The 19,020-nt window shown below is 49.0% G+C and overlaps 1 protein-coding gene across 4 annotated transcripts in view; it reads right to left on the bottom strand.

The window, feature by feature from the left end:
- ACO1 (aconitase 1) overlaps nucleotides 1-19,020 on the bottom strand; it is a 364,042-nt gene that overhangs the window by 118,431 nt on the left and 226,591 nt on the right. The gene's annotated exons all lie outside the window — the stretch shown is intronic.

Raw genomic sequence — 19,020 nt, 5'->3', positions numbered from 1 at the left:
ATGCATGGTGCCTGGTTGACACTCACTACTCCAAAAACCTTCAAGGCTGAACTTCAGGTCAACTTGGTCCACAATATGGGAATGGTCACATCCCCATGGATATTGTGGGCAGCAGGGAAAGCAACCATTAGAGGTCTAGCACACCGTTTTCTACGACATAAAGAGAAATAAAAACTCAAAACAGATCACTGAGTCGCAAATAATTGACACAGAGACAAATTCTACTCACTCCTTCAGCAACCCTGAATCACCAACTCCATCTCTCTCGCCCTTCCCTGAGGCAAATTTCGTTTGAAGAGGCACAACAATGCTGAAGGGTCTTCTACACAGCAGGTGTATGAAAGGGGAGACAAATGTGGTAAATTGCTATACTGGCTGGCTACTAGCGAAAATGCCTTCAGGATTGTCAGAGATAGTTGACCCACCAGCCATTCACAGATGTACCTCGGCTAAGATTGCATCATCATTCGCTAATTACTAATGACAGCTCTATACCTATCATACTCGCCCCCCGGTTGAATGAGACCACCCAATCCTCACTTATATCCCTCTGCCACAGTGCTCTTTATTCCTAGAAGTGCTCTTGACAATTGAGGAGATCAGAGACCTGTTCACTGACATGAAATAAGGGAAAACTCTGGGGCCAAACTGGTTCCCTGTAGAATTTTACCAAAGGTTCTGTGACCTGCTTAGCCCCTACTTCGAGTTATACAAAGCGGCACTGGACAGCTCCCCACCAAAATTGATGTTGCCACAATAGTGGTTAACGTGAAGACTGCCCAGCTGCCCAATTGCTCCTCCTAGTATTGGATGATCTCCCTGATCAATACGACATCAAGATAGCCACCAGAATACTCGCCAACTGGCTCCAATAAGCTCTCCCGATATTGAATTACGCCAACCAATGTGGTTTTATGCCCACCCATAGTACTAGACACTGTAAATATTGGTTTCAAGCAGCCCTTGCATACTTCTCGATCCTACCAGACCCATGTGCCCTCCTCTTACTAGATGTCAAAATAGGTCGTTGAGTTGGTCGATTGGTCCTTTTCGTTTGAGGTCTTGAAACAAGTGGCCTTTTGCCCCAGATTTAGGGCGTATGTACGATTACTATCCACTGCCCTGTCTGCCACAGTAGGGGTGAATGGAATACTTTCAGACAAATTCCAAATACACAGAGGACTAGGTAGGGTTGCCCTCTCTGTATCCATTCCTCTTTGCTCTAGCCATTGAACCACTACCATGGCTCATCCGAAGCCCAAGTTTCATGGTTGGAAATGGGCCAATCTGACAGATGAGATAGCTCTCTATCGGGATGACATCCTCCTTTTCTTAGCAACCCCACATTTCTCAGGTACTCGCATACTGGAAATGCTGTCTGAATACAAATCAGTGCCCGGTCTCTGGGTGAACGGGCATAAATCACTCGAGGTTCCTGTACATGGTGATCAGAACACCGTAAACTGACAATCACCCATTACAGTCAGAAAGTTGAGCTTTAAATATCTGGATCTGAAACAGACTATTAGTTATAGATTCCTTACTTTATAATTGCCCCCAGGTGTCAGACTGGTTCCGGAGAAACTTTTTCTTAGCAGTACCCCTGCGCGTCGGTCAACTACGCGCCTGTCGTCAGTATCGTGGTCGCCGGGATGACGTTGCGATGTCTACTTAGGAGCCGTCCCTGCGCGCGGACGTTAGTGCTTTCATTTTCTGTGCTAGCCAGCGCGGATCCGGAGAGTGCTTGCCCCTTTGTCGTTTTTTGACTCACTTTTTTTTTTTTAACTTTTTGTCGACATCTTTTGACTCATTCGTCTCCTGGTGCACAAGGGATGTCCAGCCGTCATCCCGGTTTCAAGCCTTGTAACTCCTGTCACAAGTTGACTTACGTCACCGATCCACACCTCGTGTGCGTTTGGTGCCTGGAGAGTGACCACAACACGATGTCGTGCTCGGACTCCTTGGTCCTGAATCCGAAGTCTTTGCGGGTGCGGTCCCAAAAGCTTTTGGAGGCCCGGTAGTCTGCTCCGCACCGGTCGAGGGAGAGGTTGCGGGACCGATCGCGGAACCATCACCACTGGTCATAAAAGTCTTTGCACTCCTCAAGTAAGTCGAAGCACAAGAAGGCGGCGAAGAAGCATAGTCGCTCTTCGCCTTCTCCCCGTCTGTCGAAATAAAGTTACGGCTTGGATCACACCAGACACTTCTCTCCTTCCCGGCAGCAGCACTTTCCAGCAGATAGCCATTGAAATAAACGACGATTCCCGACACCATTTGACACCTATGCATCCGGCTTCCCTGGGTGAGGTAACTAGAGTACTGCGGTGCTCCTGTGGGTGCTGGCCCTAGAACCCCCTAAGTCTAAAGGGGTTTGCTCAAAGTCCTCTCCTAAGTGTCCTTAACTTCTAAAAATCCAACCGCGACTTTCCCATAGAATAGTACGGGGCTCACGGCTGTGTTCTCACACTGCACACGTCCCCCGTGGGTCTCCTGTGTCACTACCTTGGGTGGTACCTTGGGGTCCCAGCGATTCTACGTGCTCTAGGCACTGTGTCTAGTCATGTCAGGGTTCTTATACCACTTTAATATATGGTTTGGTCCGCACCTAGGGCCCATTGTATATTGTGCTATTTACTGTCATTTTAGAACTGTATTATTGTGTGCCTGGCTCTTAAATCTCATAAAGGGATTAGTAGAGAGTGTTTAGAAATAAATACATATATTTTATATATATATATACACACCTTGTGTGGTTCTCCTTTCCTTTAGTGATTCATGAGGTTATAATCTGGGAAACCAAGCGGCTTTACACTCCTTTAAGACTTAATCTGAAGGCTGCTCTCCATAGCTACCACTAGGATAGCTTTCAATAAAGGTTGTCATTAAACCTATCAATAAGGGTTGTTTGGACAGGTGCAAGGTGCCCACTATAACTAGTGGACAGCATATGCCAGGCCAACTTCTCACAGACTCTACCGTCTGGACCCAAAACGTGCGCAGTCTTTCTATCTTGACAGCACTAAAGACTTCCGGGTGGACGATCAACTCTTTGTGGGTTATTTGGGCGCCAAGAAAGTTTGGGCAGTGCACAAACGTACCATCTCTTGATGGGTCGTCCTTTGCATTAGGATCTGCTATTCTTTGGCTAAAAAGAAACGTCCAGTAGGACTGCGCAACCACTACCAGGGCGAAGGCAGCCACTTCTTCTTTGGGACATGGTTTTCCTTACTTGACATCTGCCATGCAGCCACATGGGCATCCATGCACACGTTACAAAGCATTACTGCCTGGACAGCCAAGTCCGGAGAGACAGCTTTTTTGGTTTTTCTGTTATTCAGGACTTTCTGGAGTGAACTTAGTTCGCAGACGTACCTACGGGGTTGGTATTGCTGGGGAATCTATTCTAAGGTAAGGAATCTATAACTAATAGTCTTTTTCAGATGAACAAGTTACTTACCTTCGGTAATGATGTATCTGTAAGAGACCTATTAGTTATAGATTCCTTAACACCCCACCTATCCTCCACGTTCTGCAAACACACTTGTAGGGTTAGGGACTCCCTTACAGGGCCCTAGTTTTGTGCACCAGTGGTCACTGTCTTGCATGGCTCTGCGCTTCTGGCATGGAAAGTTGAGTCAGAAATTACGTCAGCGCGTAGGGACGACGTCTGAGTAGACACTGCGACGTCATACCGGCGACCACGACGCTGGACGCAGAGTCGACCGACGCCACCTACCGATGCGCAGGGGTACTGCTAACAAAAGATTTCTCTGGATCCAGTCTGATGCCTGGGGGTAATTCTAAGGTAAGGAATCTATAACTAATATAGGTCTCTTACAGTTACATTGTTACCAAAGGTAAGTAATTTGTTCGTTTTCACATCTCCAGGGACCCAGACCTTGCATGGAGTCAAAACCTCACACCGCTTATCACCAAAATAAAACAAGACCTCCAAAAAGGAGATCAGCTTCCTCTCAACGTAATGGGGAGAGTGGCCCTATTCAAGATGATGGTCCTTACTAGATTCTTATACACTCTTCAACACTTCCAATTTAACACTCAGAATTGTTGGTTCCAGAAACTTCATGCTCAGGTCCAGCAGTTATTATAGGTGAACCCACCATCCATAGCAGCATTCAGCAAGTGTAGACAATCTGATTATGATAGTGGCCTAGGCATGGCAGACAGCAAACTGTATTATTGGGCGTCCCAGTCGTTAGTAATTAATAACTGGTTGTCAGGGGTGGTATGACCCAGCCAAAATGGAACTCTCATGCTTAGGACTATCATGGGACTCCTCCATGGTGACCGGATCCCCCATCATCTCCCAGAAATGACTGCAGTCATTTTTAGGGTATGGAGAGTTGCGTTACGCTTCATGGGGTGGGAATAAACGCTCACGCAACTGATTCCACTATGGGAAGGAAACTGGCAACATCATACAGCCCACGTCAAAGGTTTTAAGAAATTGAATACATTGGCCTCATCCTAGAAGATGTCTGGCAAAACCAGCACCTTTGAGCCTTTCAACAGCAGTTCTCTCTGCACCACATATAGTTTCATAAATACCTGCAGCTCTGCCACACCTGGCCATACCACTTGCAAGACTCCACTGACCTATCTGACTTCAGCACTCTTAAAGCTAAACTCCTTACAGGTTCACCTTGGCAAAGGTGCAATCTCCAGTATTTACCGGTCATTGGTAATTAATGCCCCCGAGGTGTTCCTGGCATTTAAATGGAAGTGGGATAAATAGATAGACCCCATTCAAGATGTATGGAGACGCATGCATAGCTCCCAGCAAAATAGTAATTTCTTTCGGGCTGTGACAGTAATAACAGAACAGCCCGCCATCCTTGGTTTAATGAAAAATGTTGAAAGGCTAAAATAGCTCTGGTTTCTGCCAGTAAGGCTAATGATAGACCTCTGATTAAAATTTACAGAGCGGCCTATCGAACTAGTACTGTGGAGGCAAAAAAAGGATGGGAAAGTGACAAGTGGGAAACTCCTAGAAGCTCCTTGGGCACCCGTGACATGAAGACATTCTAGAATGTGGTAAACATGGGTAGCTCCGAAGGAAATCCGGCAATAGAGCCAAACATAGGGGCAAATGTGTGGAAGGACCACTTTGAGTCCCTCGACTCGAGGGCAAAGCCAGAGGCTAATGTAATGAATGACATGTCATTCCCTGCAGGCCGATCGCCCTAATGTAACTATAATCACCCCTAGAGCGGCGGATGATACCCAGATGATAACCCTTACAGAGGAAACCGGTGCTCTAAGCCAAATTGCTCCTGGCAAGGCACCAGGGTTAGACAAGATCCCCGGGGATGTGTCCCGTAGCGAACCAACTATTTGCCCCATATTTCTGGATTTTATTTAACACTGTCATGCAAGGTATGGCAAACCCTACTATTCGGGCCGGGGCTGAAAGAATACCAGTTTATAAAAAGTGAGGTTGCCCACAAATTATAGGCCCATAAGCCTTATTGATATCAGCCAAAAAATCTTTGCGCGTGTGCCGTTACACCGTCTACTGAGCTGGATGGAGGAGCACAAAGTTCTTAGCCCGTTCCAAGTAGGGTTTAGAGAAAAAATGTCCACATTGGACCAGATCTTCAGGCTACAAATATTACACTGCAAGACCGTGTGTATAGAGGGTGGCAGCCTCTAAGTTTTGTAGACCTGAAATCTGCATTCGATCTGGTCCCAAGAGAAGCTGTGGGCAGTCCTGCTAGAGATGCGGGTCCCGCCATATTCGTGGCAAGTATTAAAGCGACTACACAAAAGGAAATTACGCACAAATAAGATTTGGCAAGCACGGGGAACTCACCACACACATCCCTGTAGATAGAGGAGTACGCCAGGGGTGCGTCCTTGCCCTGACCCTTTTTAGTCTTTTTATAAAACGGGTTAGTTGATTTTTTAAACACCGAGACGGATATAGATGCACCCAAGCTGGCAGCACGAAATATCCCGGCCATGATGTTTGCGTATGATACTTTGTATACTCATTGGATATTTTTAAAATAGCAGAGAGTCTTAAATAAATTTGATGCCTTTTGCAAAGGGGGCTTGAGATTAATCTGCAAAAAAACACATTTATGGAACTTAACTCAGCCAAAAGTACCCGATCAAACCCATGTTTAGATGGTAGACCCCTAGAGAGGGGTTATCTTTGGTTATCTCGGCATTATAATCACTGAGAAAATGGACTGGGGGGCACAAATGTTTTTAAAAACAGCCTGAAATTAGTAACAGGGGGCTTGGCCACAGGGTTCCGAAATTCTAGCCATAAACCGGTGGGCTCAGTAGCAGAAATATATAAGGTTCAAACTAGAGGTGCTGCTCTATATGGAGCTGAAATATGGGGCCACGGCCGCATTGATAGTCTAACACAAACAGAAAACTCATATGTTAGACAATTGTTTGGTCTCCCCCGTAGTACCCCACTCATACCGCTACAATTAGATCTGGGGGTCAGGTCAATTGCGCATGAAGTTTCTTTGAGACCCCTTCTATTCTGGAGACGTTTGTGGGTTACTCCAGAATTGCTCAAGTATAGAGAAGAACTAAGAGAGGTGATGAATCTACCTGGGGCAAGGAGACTACCATGGCTTATTTACGCCAGGAACACCCTTACACTTATGGGTCTGGGTAATCTTTGGGATAATCCAGAAACTACATGTCCCACAATCTAAAGAAAAGAGTTGAAGGGTTGCTACTGGGAGTATAAACTGACCCAACTACAGGGGAACCACTCAATGGGAAAACTTACTGCAGCCTTTATGGAAATGAAAGAGCAGTACATACTAGAGCCGGCGCTTTATGACATCAAGCCGGCTGCCGCAAGGAAGCTCTATTTGCAATTTAGGCACGTGGTATTGCCACTGCATGCTTTTACGAACAAATGGGCAGGCCTACAAACCCTGGGTTGCCCGTCCTGCAATAGCGCAGAATAATCAGAATACCACGTGTTCTTTTTTTGTACTGGCTATAAGAAAGCAAGAAAAGGATGGCTGGTCCAGATATGCAAAAATCTGGGAACTAGGCAATGCTCAGAGGCTTTCAGGTTACTGAAATATGATATTAGCCTCCCCATAGCTTTCTCGTGGCAGGCTTTTTATTTTCCATGTGGTGTACCCGTAGAGTTTTCTTAAAAATGACCCCTAAAGATGGCGATTAAATTTGGGGACACCCTTTTCTTAATTGAAGGAATTTTATATGAATTGCATGTGTATTTTAGTATTATTTTAATTAATGTATTATTTTTCAGGTGCACATTACTTTGGTGAGTAGGATTATCAAGAAGCAGAACTGGTGTCTAAGGGTTTACAACAATGTTTTTTAGCCTCCTCCCTGATTAAAGTAAATTGTCAATATATGAACTCTTCATCAATTTCTCACGGCATTGCAAATTCCTTATGATATATTGCACAAGCACTGTATTGTAACCAGTTAATGTTCTAATAATCCTCTTATGACTGATACAAGCACTTTATACAAACACACATATTATCACTTGAATAGTTGATTTTTAGAGATAGAGTAAGAGCGGAAAAATAGCCTGGTATTGTAAATTGAACTTATGTACTGCACATACAATTAATTGCAGATTGTGAGCCAGGATTGATTGCAATATAGATTTCCGCAGTTAATTTATGTCTTAAGTATACAATGCTACAAGATGTTTGTATATATTTTTTTACTTGTTTTTAATATAAATGAAATGTTCGATTCTGTTCAAAACGCTTTTATGGTCATATTGACCGAAATAAAGTTTTACAGCTACAGCAGCTTGTGGAACACTGGGAAAATCTCCCAACCTCAGTTTCCGCTGCACTCTACTAGATGCAGATTTTTCCATGTAGTACTGTCCTGCCTCCGAATAACCGGGCTCTGGAAAGGGATTGAAAGGACACTCTTGCATGTCCTGAACAGACGCATACACCTAACCTCGAGGGTGGATCTACTGGACATATTGGAAGACTTGGGTGGCCCAAGCTGTGAACGGATAATGGTGGGAGTGGCAATGATGGTAGCCAAAAAAAGACATTGCTCGCCAATGGAAATCCTTCCAACCTCCAATCCTGGTCAACTGGTCATGAGGGGTGGACTGGTGCATCAAGATGGAACAACCGATTTACTAGGTAAGAAGTTGTCCACAGAAACATACCAAGATTTGGGGACAGTGGTGGTAGAATCACAGACTTGAGAACGAGGGTTGACAGTGATATATCTGAAATTATAACCTTATGGCAGGATAGCTATCAATGTACTGAATGTACAATGGTTTGTATTGCATGTTTTAAGAATAACAAAAATTGGCTTGTCATGAAAAAGGGTAGAAGCATTTGGCCAGGGGGTCTTTTCTTCCACCAGCCTAGCCCTCTGCTCTGTCAACGCCAGCTGCTTGTTGGGCCGTTACTCCCATGCGCTTTGGTATTTGGTGCCTCAAGTCTTCCCAGGTGTTAATGGCGACCTTCGCTCGGTCTTGGCCCAGGCAATTCGAAATGGTGGCGATGCGGACAATTTCATGATACGTTGTAGCTTGGACACCACCGATTCAATTGGGCGAGCTATTGGCATTAGTGTTGCCATTCACCCTCAAGGTGGATGCGATCTACTGGGTTCTCAAGCGACATGGAGTCATCACTAAAGGACATCCCCTCTGATTGGATGCCCCTGTGTAGTGTCCATGCTGACTCCGCCCTCAAGCGGTTTAAAGAAAGCAGGGCTACCTGTTGCTCTTTGGCCCTCTCGGGCCCTCCTCACCAAGCGCACCAGTTACAGTGCACCCTTTCCAATTGTGGATGAGGCATCCCTTATCCCAAGCCTGTTCAACCCCTCAGAGGACCCAGCAATTTAACGGTTGCGGCCGAGGTCCCACAGCCTACGTTTGAGGACAGCGTACATCCCCAGCCAACACCGCCCACCCTCACCTTCCAAACCTCTTTAGCATGCTCCTGCCAGAGCACAGCCACTCTACAGGAAGTAGAATATGACTATCAATTCTTTAAGGGTTGGATCTCCATGGAAAGTTGGGTACCTCAGAGGTATGCTCTCTTATTCCTTTCTTCCCTATTGCACCATACACACTCCCCAAACGACCGAAGGAGAAACATTTCTCCATTTTGTGGAATGAAGTGCAAGCCCTTTTGGCATAAGGGGCTACTGAGAGGGTGTGGGCGTGGTTGCAATTTCCCACCACTTTCTATATTAGGTCTATATTAGACCTGATCCCTCAAAGCTTTCCTCCAAAAGGAGAGATCCAAGATAGTTATCCTGGGCCAGGTCTTATCTGCCCTCAAACCTGGAGACATGATGGTGGCGTTGGCCCTACAGGATGCCTATTTTCATATTCCCGTCCTGGCAGTCTATCTGCGGTTTGTGGTGTAGGGGGAGCATTTTCAGTTTACTGTACTCCCCTTTGGTCTCATCAGTGCTCCACAGGGGTTCACTTAAGTGATGGAGGTGATGGCAGCTCATCTTTGGAGGTCGGGGTACCAGTCTTCTCCCACCTCAACTGGATGTTGAAGGCGGCATCGCTACAGACAGTCATCAACCACCTTCAAACTAAGGAGAACCTCCAGTCCTCTTTGGCGTCACTATCAATGTGCCACAGTCACACATGACTCCTTCTCAGATGCTCCCCATCTTCAGAGCCATTCTGGACACCTTTCAGTCTTGTGCTTTTCCCCCAGAAAGGAGAGCCAAGGACCGTTAGGCTATGTCCCTGATTTTTCAGCCTTGGTCCTGGATTTCAGTGAGGCTGACTTTAAGGCAGCTGAGACGGATTGCCTCCTGCATCCTGCTGGTCGAGTGTGCCTGGTGGCATATGCGGGCTTTGTAGGGGGATCTGAAGTCCTAGTAGGCCCTAGATCAAGGGGACCTCTCCGACCACATTCAGAAACTGGAGGAAACTGCAAAAGATTTGTAGTGGTGATTACTGGACTGTGACTGGGTCAGTGGCCGACCCACTTCCCTTCCCTAACTAGACCGGACAGTGGTGACAGATGCATCACTTCTGGTTTGGGGCGGCCACTTGGGAGAAGTGGAGGATCAGAGGAGTCTGGTCTCCCATGGAGTCCCGACTCCACACCATCTTTCTGGAGCGGAGGGTTTTCCACTTTGCGCAGAGAGCTTTCCTGACGTCCATCTGGGGTAGGCTGAAAAAGGCACAAAAGGCCAATACCACTGCCATGTGGTACTGCAACAGCCAGGGTGCGATGGGGTCACAGACCCGGTGACAGAGGCCTTGCACCTTTGAAATGGCTGGACCACCAAGAGATTTCCCAGGTGCTGAAGCACCTGGCAATATCTTTGAATGCCAGGACAGACAAGCTCAGTGGATCATAAATCGCATGTACACCCGGAGGTGGTGCAAGAGGTCTTTTGCGAATTGGGAGAACCTTGGCTCGATTTCTTTGCCAACATCGAGAGTGTGCAATGTTAGCAATTCTGCACATTGGAGTTTCCAAGGCGCTTCTCGCTCGGAGACGGGGCCAGCCTCATGTGGAACTCTGGACTCCTGTATGCCTTTCCTCCGACAGCACTTTTGCCCAAAGTTCAACAAGATCATGACATTCTTGGCCAAAGGCATCCTAGTGGCTCAGGATTGGGCACAGAGAGTATGGTATCTAGAACTCCTGGGCTTGGCCATTATGCCATCTGATCAGGCTTCTCCTCCGGGAGGACCTGTTGTCGCAGCAACAGGGCAGGGTTCACACCTGGGCCTTTGGACTCTCCACCTTTATGCTTGGAGGTTAAATAACGACAGATGAACACCTTCAACCTGCCTCCGGAGGTAACTGATTAGGCGTCTCTCAAAGAAAACGGTTTACACTAGTTGCTGGGACAAATTTGTGTTTTGTGCGGCACTCTCCAGACTGATGCCCTCCAGTCTAAGGTATCGGGTCTTTTGTTGTTTGTTCTTTTTCTTGCTCAGTAAGGGTTTGCTATAGACACAGGTACGGGTTATCTTTCGGCCTTCTTGTGGTTGCCAGATGTTTAAGTCACCAGCTGTGATGTGATTTTTTAAAAATGTTTCCCCCTTCTTTTGAGAGGCCCCAGTGGAACCTTAAACTGGCCTGACTTATCTGATGTGGACTCGGTTTGAGCTGGTTTACAGCTGTCCCTTACTGCTACTTACCATAAAGACTGTTCCTTGTCACCATTACCTCAGCACAGCAAGTGAATGAGCTTCAGGCTCTTTGTGTTAACAACCCACCTTATACTACATGCTTTACAGACAAACTGGTTCTGTGGACTCCGGAATCTTTTCTGCTGAAAGTTGCAACGCTGTCCACATCGGTCAAACTATTACCATGCCGGCGTTCTATGCTCCACCTCGCCCCTCTAAGGAGGACTTAGGACTCCATTGCTTGGACCCCAAGAAAGTGCTAAGCTTCTACATATATTGTACCAAAGAACACTGGGCTGATGGTCACCTCTGTCAAGTTCCTTGAAGTGAAAAAAGGTATGGCAGCAGATGAGAACCATCTCCCACTGAATCGTGCTCTGCATAAATACCTGCTATGCACTGACTCAAAAGCGGCCTCTAGAAGGACTGCGTGCTCATTCGACCAGGGCCAAAGCTGCTACTACTGCCGTAGCAAGTGGAGTCCCTGTTCTAGACATCTGCCAGGCAGCTAAGTGGGCTTCCCTACATACATTCAACAAAGCACTATAGTTTGGACAGATAGGTTCACCAAGAGGGGCATTCTAGATGCTCAGTCCAAGAGGAATTTCAGGTTTGAGTAAATTCACAGACCCACATCAAAATCGGTACTACTTTGGTAGCTAACAAAAAAGGCAAGGAATCTGCAGTTAGAAGTCTCTATCAGAAGAGCAAGTTACTTACCTTCCGTAATGCTCTTTCTGGTGGGGGACTATCTAGCCACAGATTCCTCACAGACACTCTCCACCTCCAGGCTTTATGATTGAACTAAGATCCCAAGCCTACCAACTTGCTTTTGAGGCTGTGTCTTGGGGCTTGGAAAATCTTGAAAGCAAGTGACAGCACGAGGAGTAGAGCTTATAGAGGCCCCATAGGTGATTTTCAGAGAGCAGAACGGCGTCAGTGTGGAGACGCAAGGTGCCACTTTCCAGCACGCAGAGGTGCTTCTGAAAAGTTCCCCAGGTTCAGTCTGACACCTTCAGAATATTAAAAAGGCGAGGAATCTGTGGCTAGACAGTCTCTACCAGAAAGAGCATTACTGAAAAGAACTTGTTCATATTGCCCAGTGGCAGTAAACTGTGGGTAGAAATAGTTGGGACCATATTTTCCTTTTGGTTTGCTAATAACTGTGGTGCAATTTGACGAATTTCCACAAAACTTTCCACAAAAAAATTAAAAATACGTTCATCCACTTCATCTCCCTCCTGGAAAGTTTTGGTATAATCCCTCAAGCGGCGGTCAAGAAAAAAAGGTGGAGGGTGTCCCAAAACACATTTGCCCCAGGCAATTTTCCATAGGAAAATTGTACTCCAATACCGCAAAAACAGCTGAAGGGAATTTTATTAAATTAACCAGAAAAGGAGCTCGTGATACAGAAATCGTGCTTTTTGTGATTTGGTGTAAAGCTTTTCAGTCATTTTTGGGAAATGAATGCTCAAATTATAGATACTTTGACAGTGGACTTGTATTAACAAATTCAAGCGTTATGATTGACTAAAGGGGCTTTTTGGAGAAAGCACTCGGATTGGCTGGCTGCAACGTGGACAGAAGTGTTGTGGCCACCATTTCATGACTCGGACCCTCTCATGAAAAGGTTTTATTCATTTTGTAAAAAGCCACCGGGGTACAGGCTAGGGATATCTTGACCCCTAGCTCTTTGGGGGCTGACTTTGCCAGGACCTCTGCACTAGGAGACAGAATTTTTTTTTTTGTGCTGCGGTCCATCATGTCTTCCCCCACCCCCTGCAGTTGTCCTGCGGGAGTGCCGGAATGGTACAGGGCCCGCTCAAAGCCAAGTGCTGGCCTCAGGGAAGCTATCCCTGAGGGCCTGATGAGAGTTAAATATCCCATGTACCACATCTCTGTTCCCTACCCACAACAGTGCAGACAAGGAATACTGGTTTACTCCTGCAGAAGGCGAGAGCAGAAAGAACGGTTGCTCCTGCCAGGAGGGAGCACATGCCACTATGGCTAGCTCCTGCACCAGCAGCAGACGATAGGTGTTGTCTGGGTAACCAGCAGGGCTGCAGATATTCTCCTGTAGCCCTCAAAGGGAGCACGAGTTGTGGTGCCTCATGTGGGACAGGGCACCTAAAAAGAAAATATATATACGCACGATGAACACCGTCCGCACGATGAACTCCATCCACTCCGGATCTCCTACCGACCCCTGCCCTCAACACGTCTTCAACAAGGCCGACGCTGTCATCGCACCCCACCTGCGGGACATCATCAACACCTCCTTCGACACCGCCACCTTCCCGGAGAGCTGGAAGCACGCCGAACTCACCGCTCTACTAAAGAAGCCATCTGCCGACCCCAAGAACTACCGCCCCATCTCGCTGCTCCCGTTTCCTGCAAAAGTCATCGAGAAGACCGTCAACAAGCAGCTGGCCGCCTTCCTCGAGACGAACGGTTCCCTCGACCTCTCGCAGTCTGGCTTCCGGGCCAACCACAGCACCGAGACCGCCCTGATCGCAGCCACCGATGACATCCGAGCACTGCTTGACAACGGAGAAACAGCAGCCCTCATCCTCCTAGACCTCTCCGCGGCCTTCGACACTGTCTGCCACCGTACACTAGTGCAGCGACTCAGCAACGTCGGAATCCAGGAAAAGGCAATGGAGTGGATCACCTCCTTCCTCGCCGGAAGGACACAGAGAGTCCGCCTCCCCCCGTTCAGATCTGAAGCCACCAAAGTCATCTGCGGCGTTCCCCAAGGCTCCTCGCTCAGTCCAACCCTCTTCAACGTCTATATGACCCCCTCGCAGACATCGCACGCCAGCACAACCTCAACATCATCTCCTACGCCGACGACACCCAGCTGATTCTCTCCCTCACCAACGACCCCGCCACCGCCAGAGCCAACCTTCACGAAGGGATGAAAGAGGTAGCCGAATGGATGAAGAACAGCCGCCTGAAACTGAACTCGGACAAGACGGACGTCCTCATCCTGGGATCCTCACCCTCCGCCTGCAGTGGCGTAACGAAAGTTGAGGGGGCCCCCCTGCAAAGTACACGGAGGGGGCCCCCTCCCCGGGCCACCACCTACCACTTTTGCAGAGGAGGCCCCCTGGAGCTTGAGGGCCCACCCTGCACCGAGGGGGCTGCGGGGGCTTATCTTACGCCACTGTGAAGATGCCAGACATGCCTCTTATTTCAGTTATGGACCGATCTCATTAGAAAAACAACAGACCTACAACTTCGGGTCATAAGACATCCACTTTAACACCAGGTAAAAAACAGAACAAATTCATTTTGCACTGACATAGCAACAATAATTAGCCCATAGTAAGATTATTCTATTTTGGCCACAGCCCAAAAATAGAAAAACGTTCTCATATGGCCCGGCAGTGAGGTCTGTGGGACTAGCAGGTTTCTGTGCCCGCGGAGGTCTGTGGGACTGGCAGGTTTCTCTGCCTGGGGAGGTCTTTGGGACTGGCAGGTTTCTGTGCCCAGAGAGGTCTGTGGGACTGGCATGTTTCTGTGCCCGGGGAGGTCTGTGGGAATGACAGGTATCTGTGCCCAGAGAGGTCTGTGGGACTGGCAGGTTTCTCTGCCCGGGGAGGTCTGTGGGACTGGCAGGTTTCTCTGCCTGGGGAGGTCTGTGGGTCTAGCAGGTTTCTCTGCTTGGGGAGGTATGTGGGGCTGGCAGCTTTCTCTGCCTGGGGAGGTCTGTGGGACTGGCAGGTTTCTGTGCCCGGGGAGGTCTGTGGGGCTGGCAGGTTTCTGTGCCCGGGGAGGTCTGTGGGGCTGGCAGGTTTCTGTGCCGAGGAGGTCAATGGAACTGGCAGGTATCTGTGCCCAGAGAGGTCTGTGGGACTAGCAGGTTTCTGTGCCCGGGGAGGTCTGTGGGACTAACAGGTTTCTCTGCCTGGAGAGGTCAGTGGGAGTGGCATGTTTCTGTGCCCGGGGAGGTCTGTGGGACTGGCAGTTATCTGTGCCCAGAGAGGTCTGTGGGACTGGCAGGTTTCTGTTCCCGGGGAGGTCTGTGGGACTGGCAGGTTTCTCTGCCTGGGGAGGTCTGTGGGTCTAGCAGGTTTCTCTGCTTGGGGAGGTATGTGGGGCTGGCAGGTTTCTGTGCCCGGGGAGGTCTGTGGGGCTGGCAGGTTTCTGTGCCCGGGGAGGTCTGTGGGGCTGGCAGGTTTGTGTGCCGGGGAGGTCAATGGAACTGGCAGGTTTCTGTGCTTGGGGAGGTCTGTTTGACTGGCAGGATTCTGTGCCTGGGGAGGTCTGTGGGACTGGCAGGTTTCTGTGCTTGGGGAGGTCTGTGGGGCTGGCAGGTTTCTCTGCTTGGTGAGGTCTGTGGGGCTGGCAGATTTCTGTGCCCGGGGAGGTCTGTGGGACTGGCAGGTTTCTGTGCCCTGGGAGGTCTGTGGGACTACCAAGTTTCTGTGCCTGGGGAGGTCAGTGAGACTGGCAGGTGTCTGTGCCCTGGGAGGTCTGTGGGGCTAACAGGTTTCTCTGTCTGGAGAGGTCAGTGGGAGTGGCAGGATTCTGTACTTGGGGAGGTCAGTGGGACTGGCTGGTTTCTGTGCCCAGGTAGGTCTGTTGGACTGGCAGGTTTCTCTGCCTGGAGAGGTCTGTGGGGCTGGGAGGATTCTGTGCTTGGGGAGTTCTGTGTGGCTGGTAGGTTTCTCTGCCTGTGGAGGTCTGTGGGACTGGCAGGTTTCTCTGCCTGGGGAGGTCTGTGGGGCTGGCAAGATTCTGTGCTTGGGGAGGTCTGTGGGACTGGCAGGTTTTTTCTCTGCCTCGAGTGGTCTGTGGAGATGGCAGATTCTGTGCCTGTGGAGGTCTGTGGGACTGGCAGGTTTCTGTGCTTGGGGAGGTCAGAGGGTCTGGCTGGTTTCTGTGCCCGGGGAGGTCTGTTGGACTGGCAGGTTTCTCTGCCTGTGGAGGTCTTAGGGGCTGGGAGGATTCTGTGCTAGGGGAGTTATGTGGGGCTGGCAGGTTTCTCTGCCTGGGGAGGTCTGTGAGGCTGACAGGTTTCTGTGTCCGGAGAGGTCTGTGTGGCTGGCAGGTTTCTCTGCCTGGAGAGGTCTGTGGGGCTGGCAGGTTTCTGTGCCCAGAGAGGTCTGTGGGGCTGGCAGGTTTCTGTGCCCAGAGGTCTGTGGGGCTGGCAGGTTTCTCTGCCTGGAGAGGTCTGTGGGGCTGGCAGGTTTCTGGGGCAGGATGCCACATAATTCCACACGTCACACAATTCCACAATTCATACACACACAATTTATCACACAGCATAATAACACTCCACATAATACCACTCAGCTCCACATAATTAACCTCCACATAATTATGCCCTACTCCATACTGCATACATACACTCCACATAAATCCAGTGTATGCCACGTTAAAACACTCCACATAGCTACACTTCACACCATGCCTCATAATACCACTCAACATAATTTCACTCAACAGCGCAACTTCCACGTCACACAATTCAATTCCATTCCACACCACATAATTCACAAAAAACGACATAATTCAGACTTACACTACAAATGCACAACACACCACATACATCCAATCTACACCACAAAATTCCACATCATGCTACAATATTTAACAGCACACCACATAAGTAAACTCCACTACATACCACTCAACAACACAAAATAGCATTCCAGATAATACCACTCCAAAACACACAATCCCACTCCACTCAATACCACATAATTACACTGCACTGCACACCATGCCACATTATTTCACTACACAGATCCAATCCACGCAACACAATTCCATAACTAACAATTCAAATCCAAACCATATTTGTCCACTTGACACCACACACATTCCCTCCACTCCAAACAGAAAATGCACAGGTAAAATACATTGTCCATTACATCAATAGCTCTAACTCTCACCTTCTAATGTGTCCCAGCAGATCCTGTTTCTGGAGCTGCAAACTTTCCTGCTGAAGTCAGCTCTGTGCCCTGTGGTGAATGCTGTCTCTGGGGCCCCCACCCCCATCCTTTCCCCCTGTCAGCTCTCCTCTGTGCTGCCTTCTGCTGTCTCTGGGGCCCCCACCCCCATCCTTGTTCCGGGACTGGCTGGTGGCTCTGACTGAAGAGAAACAATGTAACTTGTTACATTGTTTCTCTTCAGTCCTGGGTCAGCGCAGGAGCTCCGTGCAGGCTGCTTTAGTTAGAGAGAGAGGCTTGATTTAGAGCAAGCCTCTCTCACAGCTCTCTACCGAAGAGCTGAGGGGGCCCCCTTCATTTACTGAAGAGTGGGGGCCCCCCCGCACCGCGGGGGCTGCGGGGGTGTTTGTTACGCCCCTGTCCGCCTGGGACGACTCCTGGTGGCCCCCCGCCCTAGGCAGCGCACCCATACCAACAGACCACGCACGCAACCTGGGCTTCATCCTGGACACCTCCCTCTCCATGACCAGACAAGTCAACGCCGTCTCCTCGTCGTGCTTCAACACCCTGCGCATGCTACGCAAGATCTTCCGGTGGATCCCCACCGAGACCAGGAAGACGGTCACCCAGGCCCTCGTCACCAGCCGTCTGGACTACGGCAACTCCCTCTACGCCGGAACCACCGCCAAGCTCCAGAAGAGACTCCAGAGGATCCAGAACGCCTCAGCACGACTCATCCTGGACATCCCCCGTCGCAGCCACATCTCCGGACACCTGAGAGACCTGCACTGGCTCCCGGTCAACAAGAGAATCACCTTCCGACTCCTCACCCACGCACACAAAGCCCTACACAACCAAGGCCCAGGATACCTCAACAGCCGCCTCAACTTCTACGCTCCCAAACGCCAGCTTCGATCGACCGGCCACACCCTCGCCGCCGTCCCCCGCATCCGAAGAGCCACCACAGGGGGATGTTCCTTCTCCTACCTCGCCGCCAAGACATGGAACTCCCTCCCGACCCACCTCCGCCTGACCCAGGACCACCTCGCCTTCAGGAGGCAACTCAAGACCTGGCTGTTCGAGCAGTAGCGGACCCCCCCTCCCCCAGCGCCTTGAGACCCTCTGGGTGAGTAGAGCGCTATATAAATGCTTGATTGATTGATATATATTTAAGTGTGGCCAGTCTTGGGCCAGAATCCCAGGTTTTGCACGGGCTAGGAATCATAAGGGCCATGGGACCCTTGGGCCTCCTCCTGCAGCCCCCAACAATGCAATGAGTTGTGGGTGCCTCGGTGGGACCAAGTCACCATCAAAATATTTTTTTTTTTAAAAACAACATGTGTGGCACAAGGCTGCCCAGAAGACTTTCACTGCTCCAGATAGGATGGAAGGCCCCCGCACCTCCCACCCATCATGCCCTGCAACGACTTTGCTTATACAGCGTTTTCTTCCTCGGGCTTTCTCAAAGAGGGACAGAGGCAACACCACTTATTCATTAAAATGTTGTTTAGGGTGGCAGGGAGCGCAGCAGAAAATCACCCAGGAACGTTTTATGAAAACATAATTGAATGCATGACCCCAGGAGAGCCTGCCATTATTTTTGAAGCACTACAAGCTGTATGTTCTTCGGCTGGAATGTGAGGACCCCTGATAGTTGGTCCTATGGCTGAATTATGTGGCCTGAAGATTGTTTAAAATAAATAAATAAAAAATGTAATTAAAAATCACACCCATGCTTATGGTTGCTTTAAGAGTGCTTTATTTAAAATATTGTAGTGGTGACAATTCCAATTAATAATCATTGCAATGTGTGCATTAATGATGAACTGTGATGTGTGGCTGATTGAATAATTTGGTGACCCTTTGAGAACGCCAAAAGTTCTGCTTTATTTATGTTGATGTGATGAACCTCCCCCCTCCCCCCACAAAGGCAATAAATAGGTCCACCTTTTATATACTGATGTCCTGAACCCTTAA

Source organism: Triturus cristatus, chromosome 2_1, assembly GCF_964204655.1.
Source record: "Triturus cristatus chromosome 2_1, aTriCri1.1, whole genome shotgun sequence".
Classification (NCBI taxonomy): Eukaryota; Metazoa; Chordata; class Amphibia; order Caudata; family Salamandridae; genus Triturus; species Triturus cristatus.
The sequence above is the reverse complement of the archived record's forward strand: the minus strand, read 5'-3'. Positions and strand labels throughout refer to the sequence as shown.